This window comes from Magallana gigas, chromosome 5, assembly GCF_963853765.1.
Source record: "Magallana gigas chromosome 5, xbMagGiga1.1, whole genome shotgun sequence".
Lineage (NCBI taxonomy): Eukaryota > Metazoa > Mollusca > Bivalvia > Ostreida > Ostreidae > Magallana > Magallana gigas.
Window position 1 is genome coordinate 1,009,037 of NC_088857.1, and position 9,331 is coordinate 1,018,367.

The window sequence follows — 9,331 nt, forward strand, 5'->3', positions numbered from 1 at the left end:
TTGTATATTCACCATAATTCAATCATATTTTTCAAGCTTTTATCATCACCATGTCTTCTTTACAGACATAATTACTCAGATATTATTTTAACTCTTGTCTTCACCATTAGTTCCTTGCAATTTCTTCACCATTAGTTCCTTGCAATTTAATTCTTCACATTTTCAATTTTGCTACCCTTTTTTTCCCAACGTGTTATTAGCAACTTTCATTACTAAAATATTATTGTAACTTCTAATTTCGTCAAATCTTCATCACAATTCACGATATAACTAACAAGTACCCCCTTTATAATATCCGCTTGAAGATCTCAAAGGTCACGCAAGACCCAAGACAATTTCACTGTTTTAAACATTTGCTCATGATAACCTCTCTGTTGCGGGCTGGCCGATAGGCTTCAAAACACCTCCAGAATTGATAAATAAAATCACCAAAAGTAACGTTTTCACAATTTATATAACACGAAATTTGAAAACAATTTCATGGGCTGATAGTCGTCGTCAGGACACTGGTACACCGAACTTCACAGGTCACTCCATTCCTGTACACTAACACTACTCAGTATTCGATATTCGGGACCTGCGTACACAGAACATACACATTAAGTTACACATAAACAAAGTTCCATACAAGTAATGACCCACATGACCCACCATACATAACAGTGAGACAACGTGGTACACGTGGCAGCGCTGCATTACATTTACTTGCATTTCACGATACATAATGATAAACAAATTACTTTACACGTAACTTAAAGTGCTGTAACGACATTTACTTGCCAATGACACTGTTAGAGTCACTAAACACGACATACACATTACTACTCAAATTACGGCAGCCCTATGAATATACTCTACTCACGACAATGGATAACTAAAGAAATACTAGTAATGAACTATATAACGAACATAACAAACGAATAACTGACGAAAGGGATATTCAAACAACACAAATTACAAATAAAACACATTGAAACAACAAAGTTATCCCAGGACCATTTAATAAACAATAGAATGAGAATGAATAAGTAAGTTGGTTTACTCACCTCAGAAGCCGTGTCTGTTTTATAAAATTAGAGAATTGAACTACAGAAACGGATAATATCAGGAAGAACGTGCAGGTGATTTTACCCGGTCCAAAGAGGCCCAAAAACCTAAACTCAGGTGGATATAAACAGGTATCGATGGGTACCAGAAAGGGTAATAGAATTAGAGGTCCAGTACAGGATAACTATAAATAAAAGACAAATTAAAACAGCATCGTAAATGTAACAATACCTCCCCTTTTACAAGAAGTGTACTTCCGAACATACATTTACGAAAACCTAAAACCAACGGTTCATAGTTACACAAAATAACACATATTCATCGTCTACTAAGATAATCTGCACCCTGATTATCCTTGCCTCTAATTGCAATGACTCGGTATCTATATGATTGAAGACCAAGTGCCTATCTCATGATTCTAGCGTTGATCACCTTAGCCCTGTTCAAATACATCAACGACTGGTGATCTGTTTCTATTAGAAATTCACGACCATATAGGTACAGTTGAAATTTGTTAACCGTCCAAACAATTGCTAAGCATTCCTTCTCGATTGTGGAATATCTGAACTCACTACCCTTTAGTTTCCTGCTGGCATTTTCTACAGAAAGTTTCAATCCGCTTTCATCGTCAAACTGCATCAGGACTGCACCAATTCCTCTCTCAGAAGCATCCGTCAGAAGAATAAATTGCTTTAATAAACATGTTAAGAGCAACAAAATTGATAACAAAATTGGAATGAACTTCTTGTAAAAGCTAAAATGTCCACGAACAGATCTTAATTTACGTTTTGTGCAAGATACATGTACCACCGCTTCATCGATTGTCTTTACCTTGTCTGATTGTGCTTTCAATTGGTTTTTACCTACGATTTGGCATAACGAAACGGAAACTACATGCAGCTTATTCCGGATAGTTTGATTTGAGTTTGCTATAATATCATGTTCAATCAAATGTGTATACCCTGGATCGTCAGATAACACATCATCAAATTGGTTCAACAGAGCGGTTACCTTCTGCCTATCTTCAGGGCCCAGCTCTTGGTTGATGTCCACACTCGATAACTCCTCCTTGTCCCCGACACTTGGTAATCCATATTATTTGACGTCTTCACCTTCAGGGCAGTCAATCACAGCAGAGCTGACTAAAGCTTCATCTTGGTTAACATTCTGTGGATCAGCATTTCTGTCAATATACTTGGTCACCATATTTACATGAAACGTTTTTGATTTACCTTTCACATCAATCTTATAGTCTTCTTCTTGGCCTGAAGTTGACACATGACATAGTTTCTATAAAGAGTCACCAGTTTGCTGTTCTACTTTTTTATTCTTTGGAGTGATGTTCTTGCTTGAAATTTTCGGCACTTTGAGCTGAGAACGCGGTTTGAGTTTTGCTTCGGCTTGCATTCGGATTTCAGCAGCATGAGTCTCTGACCATTGAGTATCTGGATCTCCTGGTGGCCTCACTTTTCCCACGTTGCCAATCATGAGATCGTAAACCGGCTTTTCCATACAACATGCTTCAAATGTTCCTGTAATATAGGGTGTGTCAATAAAAAAAGAAGCAACAGGTACTCTAATAGATGAACCGTCTGCCAAAATGCAGGTTTGAAATTTGTTTTTAATCATATCCCCCTTATTAACTTTACTTGTTCGTACAACTATACTACTGCATCCTGTGTCTCGCAATACTGTAACTGGCTCTCCCTCAACATACCCTGCTGACGATGGCATGTTGTGCTTCTGCTGACGACAGTGTGATGAGGACACTGCTGTAGGGGAATCAAGTTGAAGTAAATCGATATCAGTTTTAATAGGTATTGTAGTAACAAAAGATACCTGTGTTGGAAGTTCTGCCTCTACTGGTGAGGTTTTCTGATAGTCCCACGGTTCTTGGGTGGTAACAACGTTAACCTTTGGTTTTGGTTTGCACTCTGATGCAATGTGGCCCATTCCGTTGCATTTATAACAACGTCTGTCGGATTTTGGAACAAACAGTTTTCTCGAGTTCTGATTACTTTTCTCACCTGAACTGTCATTCGGATTTCCAGGATGGTTTACTGTTGGAGGCTGGGATCCGTTAGCTTTAACATTGATCAAGTTGACAGCATTGGTCATTCTTGCTTCCCCATACTGGTCTGCCAACTGTGCCATGTCCTGAATACTCTTTGGCGTTCTCTCTTTCAAAAACAATTAGATCTCTATTACAAACATTAAGAAACTGATCACGTAAAACTAAATCAAACAATGCTTCATAAGTTTCTGCTATGTGTGCCATTTTCAACCATCTCTGCAAATAACTACTCATTCTGACAGAAAACTGAACAAAAGTTTCGCCAACGTCTGGCTTAGCTAATCTGAACTTTCGTTTAAAGCCATCTTCTGTAAGCTCACAACGCTGAAGGAGAGCTAACTTCAACTTATCATAATCTAAAGCATCCTCTTTGGTTAACAATGCATAAACATCTAAAGCCCTACCTTTCAAAAGTGCACTTAGACTCATAGCCCACGACGTTTTTAGCCACTGCTGTAATTCTGCATATCTTTCAAATCTACGTAAGTAGCTATCCATTTCATCTTTGCCATCTTCAAAAACCGGGATCTTTGGTCCCTTAAACTTAACACTCACCTCATCAACACCTGCAGCTTTTAACTTTTCTTTTTCATGCATCATCTCCATTTGCTGCTGATGAGTGGTCTGCTGTATCTGTAGTTCTTTGTCATATTTTTCCGTCAATCTCTTAAAATCCAGCTCCTCCTTCACTCGTTCCCTTTCCGCCTTCCTCTCTTCACGTTCTATTTCTTGTTGGAGCTTAACAAAGTCTCTAAGAGTTTCCTCCTTGTAACCCAAATGACACTCCATAATCAATGACCGATTTTAAAGACTGTGACATGATGAAAACTCAAGAGACAATAACTCATACAGACAACACACTATGTGACAACTGAAAAAATGGAAACTTCCAACATACCTGTCGATACACACCTGAGTTTGATAGGACACCAATACACGATAGATATTATATTTCAAACGAGATGTGAAAACGTTAACAACGTACAGACACACCATTTACTGAGGCAATGTATCCACGACGTTATTTCAGTGTCAACAGCTGACCTCTAGGTCCCGAATAACTCTGTCAAACACATTCCTACAAAAAAATCAAAAATAAATATAAGTACATACAAACAATTAAAAAAAAACCCCAAAGAATTTTGTCCAAAAAAAAAAATCTAAATGATACAATAAACAAATAAATATAATTTTGAACAGTTTTATCAGTAGATAAAGAAATTCAAATTTCAAATGTTAATGTTATGCTCAAAACGAATACAAGAAACTGTCCTTCCGTCTGGTCAACGGATGGACTTCAAACTCGACTGGATGATCCGTCTAGATGCATTTCTCTCATAACATCGAATTTCATCATCCCTGGTAGAATGATACACACAGGAGATAATGTTCTGGTCATAGCGTGCTGACTTTCCTGCATCACATGAAGTCGATGAGGGTCTTTAAAAAATCTGTTGGTAGAACGGAGCACTCGATGATCCAATGAAGATTGATCCGTGCATTGAGGTGGTCTGCGCCAAAACTGTCGTCATCATGTTGAAGTGGAGGTTTGTCTCTGTCGACTAGATTTGAATCCCACTTCTGACACCATTTGTTGCGGGCTGGCCGACAGGCTTCAAAACACCTCCAGAATTGATAAATAAAAACACCAAAAGTAACGTTTTCACAATTTATATAACACGAAATTTGAAAACAATTTCATTGGCCGATAGTCGTCGTCAGGACACTGGTACACCGAACTTCACAGGTCACTCCATTCCTGTACACTAACACTACTCAGTATTCGATATTCGGGACCTGCGTACACAGAATATACACATTAAGTTACACATAAACAAAGTTCCATACAAGTAATGACCCACATGACCCACCATACATAACAGTGAGACAACGTGGTACACGTGGCAGCGCTGCATTACATTTACTTGCATTTCACGATACATAATGATAAACAAATTACTTTACACGTAACTTAAAATGCTGTAACGACAATTACTTGCCAATGATACTGTTAGAGTCACTAAACACGACATACACATTACTACTCAAATTACGGCAGCCCTATGAATATACTCTACTCACGACAATGGATAACTAAAGAAATACTAGTAATGAACTATATAACTAACATAACAAACGAATAACTGACGAAAGGGATATTCAAACAATACTGTTTAGCTCAGCAATGAAAATTCAACCATCTGTTGTAACCATTTATTCCATTGTTTCAACCTAAAATTACATTTCAATAAATCAATGCCAATTTATGATGATAACAGTATTCCATAATTGTTCATGGCTTGACAAGTTTGTTCAATTTATGACGATAACAGTATTCCATAATTGTTCATGGCTTGACGAGTTTGTTCAATGTTATTCTAAGGCTTAACCAAAATTTTGACTGTCAGATATTTACATATACTCAAATAAATCACTTTTCACTCACACTTTGATGGCTCCAAATTTACTGAGCTACAATATCAATATGTGTGTTCAGAGAAAACGTGGGAGTATCTATCCATGTACACTTCCGTTGATGTCTATAAAAGAAAACCATTCATGTCCGATTCTAAAATTTCCGGAATATCGTAAACGATACACTCCCCCCCGACATTACTTAACAAGTTCACAACTAATTACAGTCCTCAATCGGTAGTATAACTACAAGTCTGTGAACAGATCTGCGAACGAGAGTTCCAGTACATCCGACATATTTTGCACCTGGGCCTATATTTTTGTATTGCACTGTAACATCTCGTACTTTTCCATCTTTTCCTGGCTTAGCCTCAGTAACTTGAGCAAGCTTCCATTTTCCGCGAATAATGTTTGTATCTTGAACTAACACCAGGTCACCTCGTTCCAAGTTCCTCCTGCTAGTATGCCATTTCTGCCTGACAATAAGAGTGGGAAAATAATCCCTAATCCACCTCCTCCAAAAAGTATCCACTACCTGTTGAATAAATTTCCATCTCAGTCGTGGATTGCACCTGTCATCCATTTGCATTTGAGGAACCCGCACACTAGATCTACCCAACAATAAATCATTTGGGCATAAGTATGTTCCTTCATTTGGGTCACACACTTTGGTTCCAATAGGTCTCTCATTGATCAAGTTTGCGACTTCAAATAATACACTTTGCAATTCCGAAAAAGTCAAAATTGAATCCCCAACTGCAATTTGCAAGCATCTCTTTACAGACTTGATCAACGATTCACTACACCCATTCTCCCATGGAGCATCTGCTGATTTGATGACATTCCACTCTACATCATACTTCTTAAGTTCCTTTCCTGCAGCTACTAGTTGTGTGCCTGCATCAGAAATTATTCGCTTTGGATTGCCACGAATAGAAACAAATCTTCTGAAGACAACAATGAAATTCCCTGTGTCGTAACTTTACCGACTCAGGTGGATATAAACAGGTATCGAAGGGTACCAGAAAGGGTAATAAAATTAGAGGTCCAGTACAGGATAACTATAAATAAAAGACAAATTAAAACAGCATCGTAAATGTAACACTCTCAACTAATATGTTTTCCAATATAATGTCGTCGTTGAAGATGATAACTATACTTGATAGAGATAGGTAGATTATACTTGAAAAAAATTGCAATACATTTGCTTTAGATAAGTACATTTCATTTTCCGAATTAGTGGTTCATTTTGCGAGCAACAATGCACCCCCCCTAAAAGTTCCACTGGCGGGCTTGTTACCTTCAAGTTGGTAAATTCCATTAGTTGACAACCTAAAACAACCAATGTATCAAGACGATTGTTTCCAGTGTATTTCCATTTCATTGTTCATGACCATCATTCTTCTCCATTAATGCCACCAAGGCCATCATTCCATTTTGAAAGGAAAGTTAAATGCCTTTTGGTGGGCTACATTTGCTCTAAACTTTTAAATTTTGTTTTCGGTTATGTGAAAGATAAATGGATAACTATCAATTGTAATGATAGACTAATGTTTGTCTGAATTATGTTTTCATCGTTAATTAAGAAGACCATGATTTTCTTCTGAGACAATTTATTAAAACAGTTTCGTTTCATAATCTTTGTTAATTTTTGGTCTTTATGGAAAAAAAACACTTTTATATAAGATATGAATTATGTGGTGTAACAAAGATAGAAGACTCTTTAATTTGGACTAAACCAGCATATCTTACAAAAGAAACCAATGGAAACAGAAACATATATTTATTTTAAGAAACTCCTCATGGAAACGTGAATTCTTTTTAACAAATGCTTAAAATTGTTATTTAAAAAACTAAAAATGTTATGACTCTTATTTTGAGATTTGATAACAATTTTGCACTGTTATTATGTAGGTAAAACAATCACCAAGAACTGAAAGGTGAAATATAGTATAAGTGTTTAAGGTTAACTTTCGAATAAATGATTTAAAAGAGAGATGTATTTATAATTAGTCATTTCCTTTTTCAATCGGTGCAACTCACCAATTGTCTCCATAACCGTAAAAACTTAGGTGCGCGTGTCTAGAATAATTCTCAGTCTAAATGGTTGTATATGTGTTGATAACTTTCCACACACCAAACATTACTTGCATTAATAACGTGTGTCTTATATATCCCGAAATAATCGAGGAACAATGTTAATGTTAAAAATCTATGTACAGCCTACTCCAGATATATTGAAATTCAGGGGACCACGTTTTAGAAAAACGTTAAAAAAAATTAAACAAGAAAAAAACATGGTCTCTTGTAAGAAAAACTTTTTAAATGCCATTTGACCAGATTAAGTTGATATGACAGATACAATATATTCACCAAAACTTTCGTAAGGCGCCCTATAAACCTATTTAGTGTGTTTTTATAAAAAAAAAAAAAAACCCAATTAATTTAAGAGTATTTTAAGTATGATAGTATAGAGGACAAGAGAGCTTGATTTCATTTTACCGAATAGTAAATGAAATTCTTCTCAGAATATTTTAATTACGAAAGTAATTCATAAATTACTTTCGCAATAAAAATTCACAAACATTCTTAAATATGGAAAGTCTCAAACTACTTTTAAAGTTAAAAAAAAACAAGACCTAGGAGTTACTTATACAGTTTATTTACAAAAATATATACAGGTATACATACATTTATAATAACAAGTATGTGCATGTGCCTTTTGTTGTCGTGTTTAATGAAAACAAATGTACAATTTGACAAATACATTTAAGTACATTGTAAACTTCAGTCATACACACTGTGAATCTTCAAAATTCGTGGGGGCTAATTTTCGTGGATTGCTTAATTTTACAAGTTCATGGGGACGTATTTTCCGGATTCTTTTTTTATATCTTCCAAAGAATAATGACTTTAGAACACTTATTCAATAATTTTAATAACTCATTATTCAATTCGTGGATGAGATGTTCCAACGAATTCCACGAAAATTGAGCCACCACGAAATCTAATGATTCCACAGTATTTTCGATAACTTTAAAAGACAAACAACTGATATATTTGCGATAACAAAAATATTGACAGGCCAAAATTCAATATTGTCACATTATTTATTTCTTATATACCGAAATTTTATCACTTTACTTCCATAATACCTAGTCACAAAGAGATTGCCCCTGGTGTCCACACAAACACCATATGGATCGATAAAACCACAGTCTATGTAGCCTAGTAGTTGTCCGTCCTGATCCAAGATGTGGATAATCTGGTTATACCAGTCGGATGTCAGTATCCAACCCTGGCTGTCTGTTGTGATTCCGAAAGGTTTAAATGGTCTACAGCTATTTTCAGAGTAGATGCCTTTGTATCTAAACCGAAATTTACCGGTCTGATTGACAACCACAACCGCCCCAGCAACGCAATCAGATACGCATACATCCAAATTTCTGTTCTCACTGATGTATTTTATCGAACCAGATGAATATAGAGGGAAGCCATCAGCATCAAATTGTATGGTTTGTATCACTCTTGATCCACAGAAATGGATGACTTTTGCATGATTGTAATCATCACTGTCCAGGACAATCAGAAGACCACCTATGGAGCTACCAGAGACAGACTGAGGTATCCACCCCTGTAGTCTAATCACTGGCCTTATATCATCTGTATTATTTACCAAGTTCAGTGTTCTATCTAAGAAATCAGAATATACTAAATATCCATTCCGGGTCATTGTTATGTCCATTGGCCAGTTACCGGAATTGGTTTTATTTGATTTCACTAGTTTTCCTTGCG

At 36.2% G+C, this 9,331-nt stretch overlaps 1 long non-coding RNA gene across 1 annotated transcript; it reads right to left on the reverse strand.

The window, feature by feature from the left end:
* Positions 1–435: 435 nt before the first annotated feature.
* Positions 436–2,340, reverse strand: LOC105346079 (uncharacterized). The gene is made up of 2 exons (XR_010714214.1): positions 1,047–2,340; positions 436–577 (listed from the first exon to the last, which is right to left on the reverse strand). It is a non-coding gene; the product is annotated as an uncharacterized lncRNA (long non-coding RNA).
* Positions 2,341–9,331: the final 6,991 nt, after the last annotated feature.